This window comes from Triturus cristatus, chromosome 6, assembly GCF_964204655.1.
Source record: "Triturus cristatus chromosome 6, aTriCri1.1, whole genome shotgun sequence".
NCBI lineage: Eukaryota > Metazoa > Chordata > Amphibia > Caudata > Salamandridae > Triturus > Triturus cristatus.
This window is the reverse complement of record NC_140589.1, coordinates 1,533,692,564-1,533,715,452: the sequence shown is the minus strand read 5'-3', so window position 1 is coordinate 1,533,715,452 and position 22,889 is coordinate 1,533,692,564.

The following is a 22,889-nucleotide window of genomic DNA, read 5'->3' as shown; positions in this document are numbered from 1 at the left end:
GAGGGTGAGGAGAGTACATATAGAAATAAGCAAGGAATGATTTCAGCCAATAAAAAAGATGATGAGACTTTCTTCCACAATTTAAGAAAGCAAGAAATGCTCTTCTCTTGTGTAGGAAAGTGTTGAGAAAATTGTTTTTACCAGTTTGCACATGAAATGCTGAATTCGGAATATCGATGGTACTGAATTACTAAATATTGGTAAAAAATATCGACAGGTAAGTAAGTTCAGATTTTCTATACCCAACTGGACATATATATACCTATACGGTAAATATATCTTCAAGGTATGTAGATGTGCATTTGAGAATATTACATCTTTACTTCCCTATATGCACTTACCTTTCGATATTTAGTCCCTTGATAGTCTGTCCTGAATATTTTTATATGTCGATATTCTTCATGTTCATATCCAGTAGTACAATCTTTTCACTCACGGAGATAGATTGGTGAGCATATGGAATAAAGAAAATGCTAACTATGGCTTACCTTCACAATGCTGGACTCTCCTCTTCATTGCAGTATTATGGTAATTGTGGGGCTTTCAACCAGTTCTGTGAGGGGATTGGGTGAAATCTGGGATACTGCTAATTTACCATTGTTGACTCAAATTTCATGTGACTTACAACGGACCTGATTCTCATCGAAAGTTAGAAATGTGCACCTGCAGGTCAATGGCCTCACTGTGGTAAATATTCTTTTTACCTAGACTGAATTTCATACGGAATCTAAAATAAAGTAAAATAGCTCAAAATAACAAGAGGCAGAATCCGTGGTATAAGAGATTTTCTGAATGGGCTTTATTCCAAAATGGCCGACTCGAGTGGCGGCCTTCAGGTTCCGTCACCACGAGGGTTCAGGAAGTGAAGTACAATACTTTATTGACAAGAAGTAACTTTTATAGGTCATACATTACAATGAAACGAATGCAAAAGGCGTAACAATTGATAAGAGAAATGACATAGTGATACGTAATCGAAACTAGGCGTAATAAGGAGCAAAAAGAAACATGATTGGCTCTGATTATCATACATAGGTGGATCTATAAGATAATACTTAACATAGATGCGCGCGCAGCAGCATGACGTGTGATTGACGTGCAACTAGGGGGTGAAGGGGACTTGACATTTAGCTCTACATGTGGAGACGAGAAGTCTGGGGGGTCAAGTCAACCTAATCCCAAATCATATCTAACATCCTATGTTTAGAGAACTATGTTATCCACAAGGAAAGACTCTCGGACAGAATCTATTCTATACTGACTGTGTGTGCGTGTACAAGCGTCTAAGTGTCTATATGAGATGCGAGGGGCAGAAAACTTTCCATGGCAACAGGGCTATGAATTACTTGCAGAAGGACGGAAAGGCCGAGTCCTTTGCTTGTGAGCTAAAGGAAAGGTTTACCTAAATCACTAGACAGGAATGCATCGGCTGAAGAGCAAAGTAGATAATCTGAAGGTGAAATACAGCTTCTTGGCAGGCAGGCGAAACTGGCCGAGGCAGGCACCGTTAGCTGCACAGGGAGTAGGACAAAGTTCATGGATACAGATGCGAGCTCAAGCTGAAGCTGTCAGAGACAGAGAGCAGGGAAAGGCTTTGAGGACAGAATCGGGCCTACTTGCCTGAACTGTAAAAATGGAGCAACTTAGCCATATAAAGTCGGTGGCCTTTCATACTTAGGAATCGAATATCCAGCCCATTGATGGCGGATCTGACAGAGAACATGTTGACGGTGGACGCACATATGTTTGCGTTTTGGAAACTGGAACTGGAGGGAACATACATGTACTTGTGACATGCACATAGAACCGTTGGGGTCCAAGATAGGGGACATAACTGATCAGGAAAATCCACATTTCCACATTCCCTCCTTGTCCCCTACTTGCCCTTCAAGAGATATCAATCTTCATCATTCCATCTATTTGCTCATGGAGCATCATTTCTTCTTCCTTCTTCTTCCGGCATCTTGAACGAGAACCTTGATATGGAATGCATGATGTGGCACACAGACCACAAATCGCTGGTCCACATTGCAGGCATAAACAACAACTGAAGAGCATAAGAAGGCCAATACCTAGGAAGGATAGAACTCTCCATCCCCAGGCTGATATCATACTCCAAAACCACCCGGACCACGTCCAAGTGCCTGGATTCTCGTGTATCTGGCTCACAATCTTATGAAGGCGTGTTATAGCTTTATATACAGATGGCGAATTTTCTGGTATGAATATGCAGCAGCTGGATCCGATGACCCTGCAAGCTCCGCCCCTATCGGCCAGGATGACGTCAAGGACAAGACGATTCTGGAGAACAACAATTCTCATCACTGATTGTTCCTCTGTCAGATTGCCTAGGGCGGCTATAGTCTCGTTTACTACAGCTTCAAGAGTCTTGGTTAGTCTGCGTATCAGCTTACTATTTGATATTGTACCTATATAGGGAAAGATACCTTTATTGAAATCTACATACTTGTCCCATGCCGTCTCAGTATAATCGACAACTGGGAGATCTCTTCGCTCTCTATTGTGTACTAAATGAACATTTCGATAATAATCAGGAGGAGCTAGGAAAACAGGTGGCAAAAGGAATGCTATGTAACAGGTACCATCCCAATCTAGAGGCAGACGCATATATGCCGTCTGACCACATATAAAGTAAGAATGGCGAGAAGCTCTAAATGAAGATTTACCTTGATCACTATATTCTACTGTAGTAACGCATTGGCTATGGCCCATATGTATGGAACCAACCTTTCTTACACATAATTCACCCTTAACTGGAAATACTGACATAGTGGGCAGAATTAGTTCAACTTCGGATTTGACATTCAGAATCATAAGATTAGGTGTAAAATTACCTAATTTATACACTTCATTTTCTAGATCAGTCCCTGTTCTACTGGGGTGACCCTCCTTATTAGGGTGACAGACTTTGAATAAAACTAGATTCAGATTTCCCCATATCCAATGTTGTTGATAAACTGCTGTGTCTGGGTCTATGGAATTTAGTAAACTAAACCATGCTCCACAGGAGCCATTGTGTGTGAACGGATGTGGAAAGAAAGGCAGAACTCCTTTGTTATTCTGATAGGGAGGGAGTCGGCCACACACCCAACAATTGGTGGCATTACTAGTCTGATGGGAATGATGTAACAAACTAATGAAAGTGTTATTGCGCAGCGCAAGCCTATAAGATAATTCATGTGGCGGTAGGTCACTAAAAGAATGTTCAGCAGCAACATTATAAACATGTCTAGAAATAGGATGATATATGTGCAAAATCACACTCGTAATAATTATTAAAAGACTCAATAAAAACAGAATTAATAATGTCCTCATACAGTAGCTACGCAGTGATTTACAATACGCCTGTCGTTTCAACATTTCTCGGGTATTTTCTCTACTCAGGTCCAAGGGATACATGTCAGAGACAATTCAACCGCTTCACCTTGGAGAGGACTTAAACAATCAAATTGCTCGACTGTTTGGGCCTAAGCTTTAATTTATAGCACTGAGAGTCATTCTGTTCAACAAAGGGAAGTTTTGAATCAGTCTGTGAGGGAGTGCAGGGCACAGTGTCTATATCCGAGGATAGTCCATGAAATTTCTTAATGTGGCTGGAATGTATCCAGCCCTTGCGGCCCTCAACTTTCACGGCTGTTCTTGTGGTCAGCAGGACTAGCTTCGGTGCTTTCCACCTGGGCTCCAACTGGGTCTTTCGATCAAAATTTCTCACAAACACCAGATCACCCGGAGCAACGTCATGGGGTTTCACCTCAGTGTTGTCAGGAAAAGCTGCAGCTACCTGTGAACGACAAGATTGTAGTGCAGACATCAAGGAAGCCAAGTAATCTGTCAGCATATTACAATTAACATCAGTTATTTTACGTGGTATAGGCGTCCCCCACATATTTGGTGGCCTTCCGAAGATCACCTCATACGGGGATAGCCCTGTTCGAGAGTGTGCTACCATTCTTATGTAAAATAGTGCAACTGGTAAGGCTACTATCCAGTCAACACCTTTCTCCTTACATATTTTAGACAATCTGATTTTCAAAATTTGATTATGTCGTTCCACGAGACCTGCTGCCTCGGGGTGTCGGACACAGTGGAATTTCCACTGATATCCCAACAAAAGTGAGACATGTTTCATCAATTCGGATGAGAAAGGCTGGCCGTTATCTGAATATACAACACGTGGTAAACCGTACCGTGGGAAGAATTCTCGAACTAACTGTTTGGCAGTAGTCGGGGCCGTGTAATCTGATACTGGGTACGCCTCAGTCCATCGGGAGAGAGCGCAGACAACTACCAGAACATATTTGAATCCTCGACATCGTTCCATCTGGATATAATCCATTTGGAGCACTTCAAAAGGATGATCAGGAGTCTGGAATCCACCCTGTTCTACGGGAACACTCTTTCCTGGGTTGAACTGACAACATATCATACAGGTACGGACTTTTTGTTTAGCTGCGGCTCGTAAATGTTTATTGAACCAAATGTGTTGAATGCTATCTAGCATAGCTTTCTCTCCTAAATGCGCCGGGCTGTGAATTGTAGCTATAATGGCTTGGACCATAGAGTCAGGAAGAAACCATACAGATTTCTCCTTCGTCATCCATCCCTGATCTGTCTGGATCCCTCCTAGTTCAGTCCATTTCTTTAATTCTTCTGCAGTAGCATGTGTCTGTATGTCAATTACGTCAAGTGCGGGATCCTTAATTGTCATACACTGTGTTGGTGTCTGAACTATTGGCTTTGTCATGTCGAACGTGCGATTCTGAGCAGTCTGTTTAGCTGTTCTGTCAGCTAAATCATTGCCTTGAGAAATGATATCAGTAACCTTCGTGTGTGCTTTACATTTCATAATCGATATAGCAGTGGGTAGATGTATTGCGTCTAACAAGGCATGAATGAGGGGTCCGTGCTGAATGTGGGCACCATGGGAGGTTAAATAACCTCTCTCTCGCCACAGCACGCCGAAGTCGTGTACAACTCCGAATGCATAACGTGAGTCAGTGTATACATTAACTTTCTTATTTGTGGCTTGAATACAGGCTTTTGTTAGAGCAATAAGTTCTGCTGCTTGGGCTGACAAAGTATCTATACAGTTTGTCTCAATAACTTCAGTGTCTGTTGTGACTGCATACGCGGCCACTAAATCTCCTGTACTTGTTCTCATGCACGATCCGTCTACATACAACGTCAGGTCTGGATCTAACAATGGAACGTCTGTCAAGTCTTGTCTAGGTTTCGTCTTTATTTCAATAATTTCAACACAATCATGAGCTAGTGGGTCTGTTCCAATTACAGGTAATAGTGTAGCAGGATTCAATGTATTACACCGTCGGATCTCTATGTGTGGTTGAAACAATGTCAGTTCATAACCGGTAAGTCTTGCTATGGTCAAGTGTTGTGTTTGTGTTCGGTTCACAAGAACTTCTACTGCATGTGGTACTTGTACTGTCAATGGATGTCCTAACACTATGGCATTGCTTTGTCTGATTGCTAAAGCTGTTGCCGCCACTGATTTCAGGCACGCGGGCAAAGCCTGAGCTACGGGATCTAATGTACTGGAAAAATAAGCACATGGCTTGCGTGATCCTGCTTGATCCTGAGTGAGTACTGACAAGGCAGTACCTTCGCGTTCTGTAACAAAGAGTGTAAAATGTTTGCTATAACATGGTGTTGCTAAAACAGGTGCTTGACATAAAGCTTCCTTTAGGCTTTCAAAAGCTTGTGTATGTTCCTGAGTCCAAGGGAGAACAGTCGATGTGGCTGCCTCCTGTGTGGTTAACTGAATGAGTGGTTTTGCTAGAAATGCGTACTGAGGGATCCACTGCCTACAATATGAAGTGAGGCCTATGAAAGCCCGCACCTCCTTTTGTGTCTGGGGTATTGACATGTTAGCAATTAACTGGATGCGATCTGGTGTAAGCTGCCTTCCCTCCTTGGACAGCGAGTGACCAAGATAAATAACTCGCTGGACACAGAATTGCAGCTTAGAAGGAGACACCTTGTGCCCCTTGTCGGCTAGAAAATGTAAAACTGTCAGAGAAGCCTTTTCACATTCAGGTTCGCTTCTCGCGGTGATCAGCAGATCATCGACATATTGAAGCAGTGCAGTATTGACTGGCATGTGGATACTGTCAAGTTCTCGTTTCAGTGCTTGGCTGTAGATGCTGGGGCTTTCTGTGAATCCTTGGGGAGCGCGTGAGAATTTAAAGCTGCGCCCATTTAAACTGAATCCGAACAAATATTGGCTTTCCGGATCTATTGGGACGCTGAAAAAGGCATTCTTGAGATCAATTACAGTAAAGAATGTTGCTTCGGAATCAATTGCTGTCAATAATGATGATATATCGGGGACCACAGGAAATTGTGGCACAATGCACTTGTTTAGTTCACGCAAATCAATAACCAATCGGTATACTGGCGGAGCAGTAGGATCAGTTCGTTTAAGAATCGGAATTATCGGTGAATTACATACATTGGAGTCTGTTTCTACAACTACTCCTTGGGCAATTAGCTCATCAATGATTTTCAGCAAAGCCACTACAGCATCTTGCGGTAACTTGTATTGTCGCATTCGTGGTAATACCACTCCTGCCTTGAGTGTAACTCGGTATGGTGTGATGTTCATGCAACCAACATCAGTAGGGCCTTGTGCCCATAGATGTGCTGGTAAAGTCTGTAGTCGGGGATCCATGTCTCTAGCCACATAGTGACCTTTAAAATCACGTAAAAACAACCTTACTCCTTCCGGAGAACAACATATTATGGCTCCTAGGGCTTTCAGAGTTTTAATTCCTAACAGATTTTCTGGGCATGATTTAGTAAGCAATAAATCTGTAGTTCGTGTCAAAGGTCCTATCGTAAGAGGAAGAGGCTGTGATACTTCATTAACAATAGGTTTTCCTGAAAAACCAAGGGAAACATTTTGAGAGCCTGAGAGGGGTGCCCCTGGAACTTCACTACGTTTTATAGTTGTTCGACTTGCCCCTGTATCGAGTAAGAATTTTCTATCTTGACCTAATAATTCACTATGTACATAAGGTCCTTCTTGATCTACAGGAATCTCGATAAGGGGTAAGTCAACTTCCCTCTCTAGGCTGGTTCATGCGTAACGCTGATACTCAGGATATTCATACTGTGCAGTCTGATACATTTGTCGTGTTGTGGTTTGTGTGGCAGTAGCAGGCAACGGTGGTGCAGCTGGCACAAACTGTATTGGCTGTTGTGCGGCTGGCATGGCCTGGGAATGCGGCATAGCTCCTTGTTCATTCTGATCTTGTCTGAGTGGCCGTGATCTTTCTTGTGTTTTACCTATGGCGATATTATGTTTTAAAACTGGACAATCGTGTACGTAATGACCTGGCTTCTTGCAATAATTGCATGTCCCTTTTACCGGTCCTGCTGAATCGGACTGTGTCATACCCTTTTTATGTCCTTCAGCCGGTACTGTCTGAGACACTAGCATTTTCATTTTTGTATCTTTCATACGTTTTTGTTCGTGTTCTTGTTCATCTCTAATTCTATTGTGATGATACTGTAACATTTGTAGCATTTGTGACGGAGTGTTACTTTGCCAGGTACTCTCGAATTTCAATATTCTATTCTTTACTGGAGGTAATGCATTTTCTACTAATTTTGTCACAAATAAATGTGGATACGACTCACTACTTGTTTTTATACCACTATTTATTCCAAAACATTTTTCAAATCGGGCATAATAATCACTTGTGTCTTCATCATGCTTTTGTTTACAGGCCGTGATTGCACCCCAATCTTCCTTTTTCGTAGTTAATAAACGTGGCAGTACTTGTACTAGTAAACCTGGTAATGCTTTGACTTTATCCCCGAGCCCTGAACCTGCAGTTCGGGCCTTTTCTTCCGTTTCTAATGCTGTCCACTCTATCTTTTGGTCTCCCACTTCCCACTCTTTTTCTTTCAGTTTTTCATAAATGCCAGCAGGTAAGAGCACCTTTAATATCGTCATAATATCAGGATAGGTATACTCTCCCATCAGTAACATGTCCTTAATTTCTCGGTGGAAACCCGCTGGGTCTTTGTCATGACTTGGTACTACTTTCTTCATTTCTAACAATTCAATTTTTGATATGGGTGTGTATACAAATACACGGTGAAACTGATTGTCTTCGCCTCTTATTGGGTGCACTTCTCGTAAGGGATTTTGTCTATCCATATAATACGGCGTTCTTTCTTTGCGGGGCAGCGAGAAAGAATCCGGACTTACAAAAAGGACATACTGTTTACGTGACACTAATATTTCTTTAATTAACTTGTTACTAGAACCTCTCCATCTGTTCGTGAGTAGTTCCGTTAATATATCAGGTAAAGGACCAGGGTCAGCATGTTGGCTCTTATATAATATAAGGAGTTGCTGAATCATATAGATTCCAGCTAAACGTTGTTCATCTGCACTGAGGTTAAAAAACGTGTGTGCTACGGTCTCATCACCGTATTTTTCAGGACTGTCAATCCAGTGAACGGCTGATCTGGCCAATTCTTGCTCATCCATGGAATCGAGGAGGTGGTAACCCCTTCGTTCTCGTAGTATTTTATCTGCGGCTTGAAACAAATGTTCAGGAGACTTCAGATTTATTACAGGCGTCGGATACGTTCTGCTATTATTTGGACATACAGAGTGTATGGGATCAGAAAAACATCTAGTATTATCACAGGATCTTCCTCTGCCTACGTAGGCTATGGTCTCTGACTGTCTTGCGGAATTCCCTGATTCGGACACTTCATCTTGCTCGAACTCGTCTGTTTCCAATCTTTCTTCATGAATACGTTCTATTTCTCTACGGATTTTTCGGCACATGGCTATTATACAGTTTTTCTTATCGTGTCTCCCTTCTGATATATTCTGGCTCCATCTTGTAAGAATAAGCATTGCATTCGGGTCTACCCCCGGACGGTCTTGATTTCTGATCACACAGTTTATGAGGAAACGTAACAGTTCCCCCTGTATCTCTACTTTCTGGAATTCCATAGCTCTGTTAATACATTCTGGGTCTCGCCCTGTTTGGACAAAATGATATATTTTATCTAGATGCGTAGTCATTCCTGGTAACCTCGCTAAATACTCTGCGGCTCGTCTGATACGTAATGATGCCAGGACCATTTCGTCCTCTTTACCGACCACCGGGTCATATCTACAATCTATAAGGAGTTCCTTAAGCGTACGTTCACTTACGAATTTGGGTGTACGTGAATGCGCTGATTCTTGAAAAACAAGTTTATTTATTCTAGGTGGCGTAAAAGTATTGCTAGCACCTCCCGTGGCCCCTTCAGGGGCGTCGGGTGTGAATGGATTCGTCGAACGTGACACAGCAACTATAGGTGTCGATACCACTGTAGAATCGATTGCGGGGACAGATGCGGAAACAGATGTGCTTGCCGGAGCTTGTGTCAGGACTTGCTGTTGCACGGGGACAGATACCTGATCCTGACGTTGAACCCTTCCGCCAGACGGTCTATGTGGTGCGGGGTTAGCATACTCGGGAGCTGCGTCATCTAGATATGAGGAAAGAAAAACATCTTCTGCGGTTCTGGGATGCCCTTTTGGATGTACCTTAATTGGAAATAATGGGGGTGGCAAGTCTTTTGGCATCTCTGGAACAGCCTTAGGTAGTCCTTCGGCTAGGAGGGGATACATACCACTCATAAGAGCATTTCTTTGTCTATCTACTTGTTCTGATTTCACTCGGATACCTTCCTCAATTAATAGATTTTCTTGAACTTCCTTTGAACTCTCTTTACTCCTCTCTTCCTGTCTACGTGCTTTTTCTGTACGTCTATGAGATTCTTTACGCCATAACTCAACAGCATCTTTCTGTGACTGTCTGACTTTTCTTTTCCATAACTCTTCCTCCACTTTCATGATGCACTCTGCATCCCAGGTTCCCGCTGCGGGCCACCTTTGACTTTCCGGCAATCCCTTGGTATAATCTACCCATAAATCAAGAAATAATATGGCATCTAAGCCATGCTTGTGATACATAAAATGCCCTGGAGTGTCCCTAGGAGGAATAGGAACTGCTTCTTCAAGCACCCCTTTTCTGGTAGTAATCTGTCTTAACTTCGAGAAGAGCGGCATCTTGACAACTGATCTGATACTTACTCTTGAACTCACTTAATACGAAAAAACACAATAATGAACAGTGAACAATGAACAATCATTCATACCACAATATGCAAGACATTTGAACACTTTAAACATTAAACATTAAACATTTTAAAAATGACCGACAATGATGACAGTCTGCATAACTAATCACCAAGCTGAATTCTTGACAATAACTGAATACTTCGGAATACTTGATATACTGCTAAACAGTACATATACACTGCTAAACAGTGCAGACCGGATTTGTGTACCCAAATCCGTCTTGACCGGCACAACCTATGTGCGCGTCAACACGCCTCCCCGGCGATGGTACTCACCGAGTAGCTCCTTGAAACGGAAGGCCTCAGAGAATGGACGGGACTCGATGACTGCGGACAGCGGACCCTCTGGACATCGGGATTTCGAAAACCTGGTGGGCCTCTGTATACCTCGGATCTTGCTCTCTCAGCTAGGCTCTGGTCGGGATACTTCGCACTTCTCACCGCCTCGTCTGGGTTGATCGCAGCCTCAGTCGCCCCCGCTTGACCGGAGGGAGCTACAGGAAATCCTGCTGGTACGCGTTTATGGTCCGTCCAGCTGTGGCAGGAGACCGGGCCTGCAACGCACCGCCGGCGCGTGAGATGAGAAAGTGTCCCTGTTCGGGCGCCATTATGTGGTAAATATTCTTTTTACCTAGACTGAATTTCATACGGAATCTAAAATAAAGTAAAATAGCTCAAAATAACAAGAGGCAGAATCCGTGGTATAAGAGATTTTCTGAATGGGCTTTATTCCAAAATGGCCGACTCGAGTGGCGGCCTTCAGGTTCCGTCACCACGAGGGTTCAGGAAGTGAAGTACAATACTTTATTGACAAGAAGTAACTTTTATAGGTCATACATTACAATGAAACGAATGCAAAAGGCGTAACAATTGATAAGAGAAATGACATAGTGATACGTAATCGAAACTAGGCGTAATAAGGAGCAAAAAGAAACATGATTGGCTCTGATTATCATACATAGGTGGATCTATAAGATAATACTTAACATAGATGCGCGCGCAGCAGCATGACGTGTGATTGACGTGCAACTAGGGGGTGAAGGGGACTTGACATTTAGCTCTACATGTGGAGACGAGAAGTCTGGGGGGTCAAGTCAACCTAATCCCAAATCATATCTAACATCCTATGTTTAGAGAACTATGTTATCCACAAGGAAAGACTCTCGGACAGAATCTATTCTATACTGACTGTGTGTGCGTGTACAAGCGTCTAAGTGTCTATATGAGATGCGAGGGGCAGAAAACTTTCCATGGCAACAGGGCTATGAATTACTTGCAGAAGGACGGAAAGGCCGAGTCCTTTGCTTGTGAGCTAAAGGAAATGTTTACCTAAATCACTAGACAGGAATGCATCGGCTGAAGAGCAAAGTAGATAATCTGAAGGTGAAATACAGCTTCTTGGCAGGCAGGCGAAACTGGCGGAGGCAGGCACCGTTAGCTGCACAGGGAGTAGGACAAAGTTCATGGATACAGATGCGAGCTCAAGCTGAAGCTGTCAGAGACAGAGAGCAGGGAAAGGCTTTGAGGACAGAATCGGGCCTACTTGCCTGAACTGTAAAAATGGAGCAACTTAGCCATATAAAGTCGGTGGCCTTTCATACTTAGGAATCGAATATCCAGCCCATTGATGGCGGATCTGACAGAGAACATGTTGACGGTGGACGCACATATGTTTGCGTTTTGGAAACTGGAACTGGAGGGAACATACATGTACTTGTGACATGCACATAGAACCGTTGGGGTCCAAGATAGGGGACATAACTGATCAGGAAAATCCACATTTCCACATCACAAGGGTGCAGATTTACGACTTTCTGATAGTAGCAAAAATTTTCAGAAGTGGGCTAGTAAACTTGCAACAGTCCAGGGTTTTCAGGTTAAAGCTTGCAAAACGTTTGCAAATTCCAGTTTCGTATTCGAGAACACTCATGTGCAATCTGCACAGCAAGAGCCAATGCCCCTGACCAATTTTTCGGGTTACGCTTTTTCCCATATGCTTTTTCCCATGGAAAGGGATTTACTCTTGCCCTTGACCTTTTCTATGGTGGTAGAGGTTGGAAAATAGTTTGTAGATATTTAGAAACAGACACGTGTGAGACTGTTCACAAACATCCAGGGCATTTCAGCCTTTCTGTGTGATAAAATATTTTTACTAGTGCAAAGCCAACTTTCCTGAATTGTAAAAAATGTTTGCACATAAAAAAAATGTCTATTTGCATCTGTAAGCCATATTTAAACATGCAGATATCTATGTGAACTAGGCCCACATTTTATAGTGCAGCTGCCCTGAACCTATGGAATCTAAACAAAGTAACACACTTTAAAAACATTGAGATTCCAAAAAGGGGTCACCAGAAATGTTCCTCTCTTTTTTCACTTACCAGAGCACACACATTAATGAACAAATGCTTATTATTTTTATTTTGAGTAAACCTTCTGGACAATCAAAAAACTCAACTAAAAACAATAGTTTTGACGTGTTTGTCTGGGCATCAGAGACATTTGAGTTTGCTAGAAGAAGAAGAAAAATGTCCCCTGTCATGAATTCTATGTCTGTCCATGCCTATCCATGCTCAGCTCTGACGCGTACTACATGAAGGTGGTCCGCAGGCCTTGCCTAATTTCGTAATTATTTATTTTTTGTTAATGACTCCTTCTTTACAAATTAGACATATCCTTGGTGCAGATGGCTGTATAGAGCTTTCTGGTGGGGGCATGGAGAAGTGGGTTCTGTCTCCTCCTTTTTGATCTAGTTTTCTGCCTTGGATTGCCCTACACATTGTAAATCCCGAAAGTACAGAATAGTGTGCACTCTCAGTTAGGGGTCTTCAAATAAACTACTGTTTCTGAGATATCTCTTATTTGTGTCCTTCTGATCCTTAGCTTTTTGACAATGAGATTTTGATCTTCTTTCATTTTTTCGACTGCTACTGTTCCACTTTATGTCTATGTTATTCTATGTATACACACTCTCTATTAAGCTCATGGTGTACCCGTTATAATTGTACTTTCTGATATTTAAGAACTGTACACATAAACACCCCTTTGCTCTTTTCTACCGTATTTTACTTCCTTAACCACTGACCTCTCTAAAAGACTTATGCTCCCTCTGTCGAGGTATCAGTCGATAAAAACGGAAATCAAATAAATTAATTAATTAATTACAATAAATTACGAGCGACATAAGTTGCATCAGTTGGACCCCAGAGCAGATGCGTTCAAGAAGGTTCACAGAGCCGATGAAACAATACACAATTGTGATCCATAATCACGGTGCAAAACTGCTTCTGACCATCACTGCCCTTAAAATGTCATATTTTGGTAAATTGCAACCATGCTAATGAGATGCACAAAGTCGCTATGACACCGAAGTCTTGACCACATTGTGGTCCCCTACTTTATTGCTATCTTTTCTTTTCATGAAAGCTGTATTGATGTACATAAACCATTTTACATAAGGTAGCCAGGTACCATATATTTTATGCAAATAGAGACTAAATTATTTATGCTTTTGAGAAAGGTTATTATTGCAACCACCAAACATTAAGTAATTAGAATGACATCAGAGCTTTACACGAGGGAGATTTTTTGAGTATTACCCAATAGTCTCAATAAAAAGCAAGCAGTGAACAAACTCGCATCTAAAAGCGGAACATTACTTTCCAGATGGAAGGGACTATCCCTCAGACATATCTGACAGATGCAGTGCGAGGAAACTTGGCAACAGGCAATGCTGAATCAAAAATGCAGGTGCTTGGAAACAGACGGTGCAAAAGCAATACACTATATCGAAGTGGAATGCGGAAGCGATACAGAAATGCATTCTTTTTTGCTGAGACAAAGATTTACCCGCAGTTAATGTCTACAACTTGGTCCAACAACAAAATATATTTGAGTACTTAACATTCTCAGAGGTGCATTAGCTTAATGAAGAAAAAAAAAATAACACTGGAAGCATTTCTTATTTTACCCCTATAATTTCCACGTATTGAACATTATAAATGTATTTTAGCTTGGAATATATACTTTTGCCTTCCTTCTACTTTTTTGCTGAATTCGTTTTTGTTGGCCTTAGGACTCTAAACACTTTACCACTGCTAAAGTGCATGTGCTCTCTCCTCTAAACATGGTAATTTTGGCTTAAAACCAATTGGTATATCTAATTTACTTATAAGTCCCTAGTAAAGTGGTACTACATGTGCCAAGAGCCTGTAAATCAAATGCTACTAGTGGGCCTGCACCACAGATTGTGCCACCCACGTAAATAGCCCTTTAACCATGTCTCAGGTCTGTCATTCCAGAGCCCGTGTGTCCAGTTTATACTGTCTTGTTGAACTGGCAAAATTAACCTTTTGCCAGGTCAAAACCTTCCCTTTTTATAAACATAAGTCACTCCTAAAATAGTCCCTGGACAACCGAGAGGGCAAGGTGCAATATATTTTAAAGGTAGGACATGTACTTTTAAGTTTTACATATCCAGGTAGTGCAAAACTCTCAAATTAGTTTTTCACTCCTACAAGATCCACATCTTCCATAGGATAACATTGTGAATACCCTACTACATTTTATAAGTGATATTTCCAAATGGGAAGCTATACTGGTTCAAGTTTGGTGTCTCGGGAATCCAAATTTAAAATCTTTACTTATGGTGAAATCGGATTTTAAATTACAATTCTAAACATGACACTTTTAGAAAGCTGGCATTTTTTTGGTTTAGCCATTAGGTACCTGTAGCCTCTCTTGAGATCACATGACTGAGTGAGTTGGCAGTTGGGTTTTGTGTATTCCTCACAGATAGCCACATACAATGGGGAGCTTGGATGAGTCTTGATGGGCTATCTATAGCAGGACTGGATGGAGGAGCTGGGCACAACAGAACTTATACATGACTAGCCTGTGTCCTGTCCACACACAAAGGGCTGCAAACGCTCCTGTAGTGAGTCTGGAGCCAGGGCAGAAACGACAGATTGCACATCCATTTAGTTGAAGGTTCATCATAATAAGTTTCAGTTTCAGAGCTTACGGAAGAGCTCACTGCTGATGCTGAGTCACTATGAATTTGTTTCTTCCTCTGCCGATAACTCTCTGATAACCTTGGAGGTCTGATGGTATTGAATCTTCAAGCGAAGGTACAAATCTGACCACGCTCATGATCATTCTTTTCGTGCTTGAAGTTTTGCGCTTTTCGATTAACAATGATACCTTCCTGTTTAGCTGTATGCACGTTCATTTCTCCCTTAAAGGTCTTGATCTTTTCTTGTTCCTGCTCCTTGGCTAGTTCAGCATTCAGTTTTTCAATTTCCTTCAATTTGGTTTGTCTGTCAATTTCTGCGCATTTAATTAGAATCTGTACTAGCCTGATTAGAGCCTCAGAATTGCTTTGCGTCCATTCTCTGAGCATCTCAGGATGCGGATTTTTAAAAACTTAGTGCCATCAAAATTCTCAGTCCGCTGTGTGTTCTAACCCACATATAGATATCTCTGAAGAGACTTGCTCTACCACCATTCGGTTAATTCAGCCCGGGTTAGTTTTTCCAGCTTTCTTAACTTAGCTGATAAATCAATACTCTGCCCTCCAGTTTGAGTATTACTACTCAAAGTCGGGTCTCCCCCAGTGGCATTATCTTCTAATGCCTTTTTCACTCTTTCTTTCCTTTCTTGTATTGCTTCGGCCAACATTGTATTTGTTTCCCACCAGTTGGATAATCTGCACACTTGTCTCTCACTTCAACCTGTGAAAATATATAGAAACTAAAAATACATTTCCCTACCTCTTGCCACTTTAAAAACTTGTTAATAGGTAGGCAAAAAATATCAAACCTAATTCTTACCTATATCTAAGGGTGCGATGCAGAACACTGCCAAAGTGCACCCAAAACAACTTAGATGCCTTTACCTGTTGTAAAGGCAGTCATTAGCCAATCACATAATACCTTGTCATCACTATGTACCGCGGTTCATCAGCAAAATACGGTGAAATGCAACAGAATTTCACAAAAGTACTACAACACCAGATGTCAAGAAGTTAAAATGCCTTATAGCTTAAAAAGATACTTACCCTCCTTACATGTAGTACCCAAGAAGATCATCTGCACACCATAATGCCTAATCCTGCCAAATTTCATCTAAATCCATTCAGCTATTTTCGTGCTACACGAAATAGAAAAGTCTTTACAAAATGCATTGGTGGAAAAACCTTTTGGAATACCAGTTTTATCTTTTAACCCCCTTGGTCAATCAACACAAACTTTCCATTCCATGCCAATGTAGAAAAAGCTATATTTCTGTAAAGTTTTATGGACAGTCGTCAAGTGGGGGCAAAGTTATAAGTGACCAAAATTCCAAGGAATTCCTATACCTGGAAACAGCCCCTCTGTTATATACATATAAATAGTTCCCCGGAAATATTACAACAAAATATCCTGGCACAATATATAACTACGCTTTTTGAAACTGAGTTGAATACACTGTGTATGGAGGTGCTCAAGTTATCAGAACTTGAAGGTGTTCAATACATTAGAAATTAAAGGTATAGGTATAAGTTTACAATTTAAAGTTTTTCTGTAGTTTAGGTTTGGTTTGCAGTTAAAGAATAAATGAAGTTAGATTAATTTAAAGGTGGTGCATACATCATAAATGTACAGTATAACTATAAATTTAGAGTTTGTAATGTTTTGGTATTTGAAGATTTGTTTATATAGAAAGAATACATAAGGTTTTCATAACTATAAAAAAGGTTTAAGTTTTGCTTTTTTAAATTGACTATACATTTCCAAAGGTATTGTCCAAACTTGTTTTTAAAGTTAGACGTCCAAGCACAAGGTCTTGTTGCAGAAAATCTCTATTTAGTCGCAATACCACGTTTCGGCTTCAAAGAAGCCTTGATCATAAAAAGGTAACCACCATTTTGAAAATAGTTTTAAAGCCATCATCAACATGTTGTGTGTGCGTGAAATGAAAACAGTAAACATACAACATTAGTGACGTGTTCCCCTGCTGTGCAAAATATGCAACGGAATTCATGAATACACATTCTTTGTGAATCAAACAATTATTTGAAAATAAAAATAAAACAATGCTTGTATAAGTGTCAAATAATATTGAAATACTTTTAACATGTGCACAAAGTAATTCATGAACTTGTGCCCCTGTGGGCTATTGCATTGCCCCTTTATGGTATACAACACGTGAAACTCAATCTCTCAGTGAGAATTCATTAAAGAAAATCAATATGAACTGCCATTCTAAGGGATGACTCATCTGATAGCGTTTTTTATATACACTTGTTGGAATTATGCCCTTGTGGGCTTCTGCAATAAAAACTATAAACAAACTATTCCGCTGGTGTATATATATATATATATATATATATTTATATATATATATACAGTCCAACGCTCACCTTAAACACAAAAGCAAGCAGGACACAGCTCCGGATGCGGAAAAGAATTTAATGAGCAAAATTCCCAGCTTTGGCTAAACAGTCCGTGAAACAATAGCAGACGCGTTTCTGGCCGTCGTGGCCGTCATCAGTGCCGGTATCACAGGCTGGTGAATTCATCTGTTTGCTTGGAGATCTGTCCTGATAAGCAGTCTCTGGGCTCCTCCCACTGAAGTCAGGTGAGTGAGACAGTGCCGCTGGGCTCCAGGCGAACTGCATGATGGTACTGGCAGTCCAACGTGGTACCTCATACAGTGATGGGAAAACAAACACCTATTAAAGCCCCACAGTTCATGGCGCTGGACTTCAAACTGCACATTCCACCTGGATGTATCAATTCGGCTCACATCCTCGTCAGTATCCTTCTCAGGCAACTACACGCTGCCTCCTCTCTCCCCTCGCAAACATAACGGCCCAGTGGCAGTAGTTTTCGCTCGGGGGGGGCGCCGTGTTTGTACTCATCGTACTCGTCCACAAGTGTTGCTGAAAACACGGTGCTCCTGACCGAGAGGGCGTGTCCGAGGCCGGTATCAGCATACCGGCTAAACATACAGTCCAACGCTCACCTTAAACACAAAAGCAAGCAGGACACAGCTCTGGATGCGGAAAAGAATTTAATGAGCAAAATTCCCAGCTTTGGCCAAACAGTCCGTGAAACAATGGCAGACGCATTTCTGGCCGTCGTGGCCGTCATCAGTGCCGGTATCACAGGCTGGTGAATTCATCTGTTTGCTTGGAGATCTGTCCTGATAAGCAGTCTCTCGGCTCCTCCCACTGAAGTCAGGTGAGTGAGACAGTGCCGCTGGGCTCCAGGAGAACTGCATGATGGTACTGGCAGTCCAACGTGGTACCTCATACAGTGATGGGAAAACAAACACCTATTAATGCCCCACAGTTCATGGCGCTGGACTTCAAACTGCACATTCCACCTGGATGTATCAATTCGGCTCACATCCTCGTCCGTATCCTTCTCAGGCAACTACACGCTGCCTCCTCTCTCCCCTCGCAAACATAACGGCCCAGTGGCAGTAGTTTTCGCTCGGGGGGGCGCCGTGTTTGTATGTATGTATATATATATATATAAGTCCAACGCCTCCTCCAACTCGGGAAAAAGCACAGCACACTCCGGAATTCGATGCAAGGACTTTATTGAGGTAAATTGCGCGTAGTGCAGCAGTCCCATCAAACGCTAAGGCAGACGCGTTTCAAGCATCAAATGGCTCTCATCAGTGCCTGTTCATGGGTCTTCGCGCTCTCTGTGATAGTCTACGAGGGGCAGGTGAGTTGAAAACCGCTCCCCTCTGTGATGTCATTACCTTCTCCTCCAATGGGTGACTTGCGTTTTCAATCTGCCTGGCTGAAGCATGTTGGTAAATGCAGTCCTGAGGGGTGTTCGTTCAGTAACTGAATCACTCCACCATCAAGTGATGTCCCAAAATACTGGATCAGGGCCACACTCCAGATCAAGAGCCCTGCAGAATGTCCAAAAGCCTCACACCCGACTCCTTGATCAGGCAAAAATATCTCCTCCTCTCTCCCCAAATCCGGAATTCGATGCAAGGACTTTATTGAGGTAAATTGCGCGTAGTGCAGCAGTCCCATCAAACGCTAAGGCAGACGCGTTTCAAGCCTCAAATGGCTCTCATCAGTGCCTGTTCATGGGTCTTCGCACTCTCTGTGATAGTCTATATATATCTATACAGAGAGAGAAAGAGAGTAGTTGGTAACATAGAGAGAGACTCGAGCAACCTCAAAAACTATTGGTCGATCTCCCTGCTCCCATACCCAGCCAAAGCCATCCACACATAGCTCATTGACTACCTGGAGCAAAACCACCTAATTGACACCTCACAATCAAGATTCCGGGCTAAACACAGCATTGAAACCGCAATGAAAGTCGCTACAGGTGACATCAGAATTCTATATGACTAGGCAGAATGGTGGCCTTTATCCTCTTCAACCTCTCTGCAGCGTTTAACAGCGTCTCCCATCACATCCTCATCAACATATTCCACAACATAGGCATTCAGCAACATGCTCTCAAGTGGTTCAACTCATTCCTCTCAGGACGAACACAGAGCATCCGTCTACCTTCCTTCAACTCTGCTCTCAAAGACATCATATGCGGCATGCCCGAAGGATCATCCCTGCGCCCCATCTGGTTCAACATCCTCATGACCCCCCTTGCAGTCATCATCAGAGCCTATGGACTCAACATTATCTCATATGCCAATGACACCCAGCTCATTCTCTCGCTCACCGAGGACCCCTCAAATGCCAGAACCAATTTCTGCAATGCCAGGACAGAAATAGACAACTGAATGAGAGACAGCTACCTCAAACTCAACTCTGACAATACAGAAGTATTGGTCTTTGGAAAAGACACCACCATATGAGACCACAGCTGGCGGCCAGCAGAACTTGGACCAACTCCCACACCGACAGACCTTGCACGCACCCTCGGCAAGAGACTCCGGACCATACAGAAAACTGCAGCCAGACTTATCCTAGACCTCCGAATGCGGACCCACATCACCTCTCACCTCTGAGATCTCCACTGGCTACCCATCCAGAAGAGATGCCAGTTCAAGATCCTCATGCATCATACATGGCTTTACACAACCAAGGACCATCCTACATCAACCAGCATTTGAACTTCCAGTGCCTGTTCTCCACCTCACACCCACAGCATCCATCGCAGTCGCAGCAGGGGGCTGCTCCTTCTCTTACATCACCACCAAGACCTGGAATGACCTCCAGCTCCGAACGGCACTCCCTCCCCCCGGTGGATTTCAGAAAGCAACTCAAGACCTGGCTCTTTGACACAGATGTGGCAACCTCAGTGCCCTTGATAACGTAGGGGTGATAGTGTTGCGCTATATGAATGCTGATTGAATGACTGATTGATTAATTGAGAGAGGTATAGGGAAGAGAAAGAAAGAAATAGACAAATAGAGGGATCAAAATTAATAATATACTGGGATCAGTGACATAAGCATCTTGCATGGTTAAGTGTGACCAGGAATGGGTTCAACTATTTCCAAAAGTCAATGCTCCAACAGGTAAACTTGGGATGTTGTGAAAGGACTTTCATGTATAGTATACGTCTTGGAACGTATCAAACTTTAATGGCTGTATCTTGTAAATAGCTGATGACAGGGACACACACCTGACCTGAGGCAGTAATTGCACCCACTGATTTCAACCAGCGCCTGTAGCTGGACACCAAACTAGGTTTTAAACTGCTATATCTCTGTAGCTGTACATGAGATGTTAATGGTTCAAACAGTTCAAGAATCAGGGCAAGAAGCCATTGAAAGAATACTGACCCACAGAAATACTTTTGTGTACCTCTAACTCTGATGGAAGGATGATAAGAAAGCTCAAAAAAATTAGATGAGTGAAAGGACAACACAGGCACACCAGAATGAGCAGGACTTTAAGGGATCCGACCTTTTATCATTCCTCAGTAGAAGAAATGTCATCAGATTTTGTTATGACTAGCTTGCTGATGACTCATTGTTGAAGGACATGCTTAGTTGTCCATCATGCATGTTCCTAACAGCTTGGCCTTTTCTGTCAGATTAGCTCCTCTAATAGCCAAGCAGACCAGCTCCTCCCCATCCACAGGTAGGGCATAGCTGCAAGGCTTCTCCATGTCTTGAAACTTGCCTTGTATTGAAAAGTAAATACATTTCCAAATGTGTACTCCAGATATATACTGAGGGGCATAGAAGAACTATTGTATGAGTTGGAGGGCTAGATAGATCTTCCAGGGGGGACTTTCAGAGCCTCTTAGAGGGTTATAAATAAAAAGTCCTTGTTAGAAATTGGGTGTATGTTTGACTGGCTGTGAGCCCTGGTCAGGCAGCAACCACAATCATAGGCAGGGTAAAGCACAAGCAAACCCCAAATTAACCTGTGCTCACCCCCCTGGTATCTTAGCACAGCGCAGTATTTGTGCAACACCTCAAACAGTAAAACTGTGAAAACACCACACAAAAAGATCCCGCACCAGATTTATTATATTTTGATGAATAAAACAAGACCAAAATTATAAACATGCAATCACTGAATGCGGAGAAATTGAATTTTAAAGTTGAACCAGAGCCAAAAAGTACAAAGCACCAACAATGGATATCTGGTCGTACCAGACAGGGACAAAGTCACAAGTTCAGGCAGACTGTGATGCCAGCTACAGTGACCCAGGTAGGCCCACTGAACAAAGTACCTTAAATCCTGGTTGCAGAGCATTGCATAAATCCGGGTACGAAGAAGCACTGCGAAGCCAACGCAATGCATCAGTTCCAAGATGTGGTGAGGCTGGGATGTGGGGTCCCACTGCATCATCATTGAGGATCCATACATCGGGGCTTGTGATGTAAAGGCCTGGTGTTAGGGATGAGTCAGTTCTGAAGAGCTGGGAGGCTGCGATGCGGAAGCCGACATTGTTATCGAGGGTGCCGTCGACAAGAGATGGGATACCTGTGCCAGAGATCCTCTGTGCCTTCAGTGAGATGTCGGTTACGGGGACTGCAAGGGTGATGGGGGCCTTCTGTGCCAGGTCCAATCCATGCAGCAGCGGTGATGCATCCATTATTCTCGGGGATTCTCTGCTCAGTGGAGGAGATACGTTGGTTTGTCTTGGGGATGCGCCATTCAGCAGGGAAGATGCGTTGATTCTGCTGGTAAGCACCTTAGGCCCCCTTTGAAGGGTCCAGGAGTGGAGTGGCACCACTTAGCAGGGTAGACTCACAGATGGCAGACTCAAGGTGTTGGAAGCCTGTTATGTCCCTGAGGCTTCAGATCAGGAGGCCAGCCAACTAGCCCTTGGAGTCACTCTGGGGTCAAGAGATGCAGGTCCAGTCCTTTTCACCCAGGCAAGAAGGCAGTAGGCAGCAGGTCAGCACAGCAAAGGAGTCCAGCAGAGTAGCAGTCCATCAGAGTTTGCAGTCCTTTCAGCAGCACAGCCGTCCTTCTTCCTGGCAAAGTATCCACAGGTCGAGATGTGTAATGAAGTGGTGGCGCAGAGGTCCAGTACTTATACACAGTTGTGCCTTTGAAATAGGGGAGACTTCAGAGACAGGTCTTGAAAAGCACAGAGGGGCTTCCTTCCTGCCCTGTCTCCCAATTCACTACAGGGGGGTATGCAGACCTTTGTGTGAGGACAGGACACAGTCTATTCAGGTATAAGTGAGGTTGCGTTCAACTCTTCCCTCCCATCCTCCATTGATGGCCCATCCAATCACAT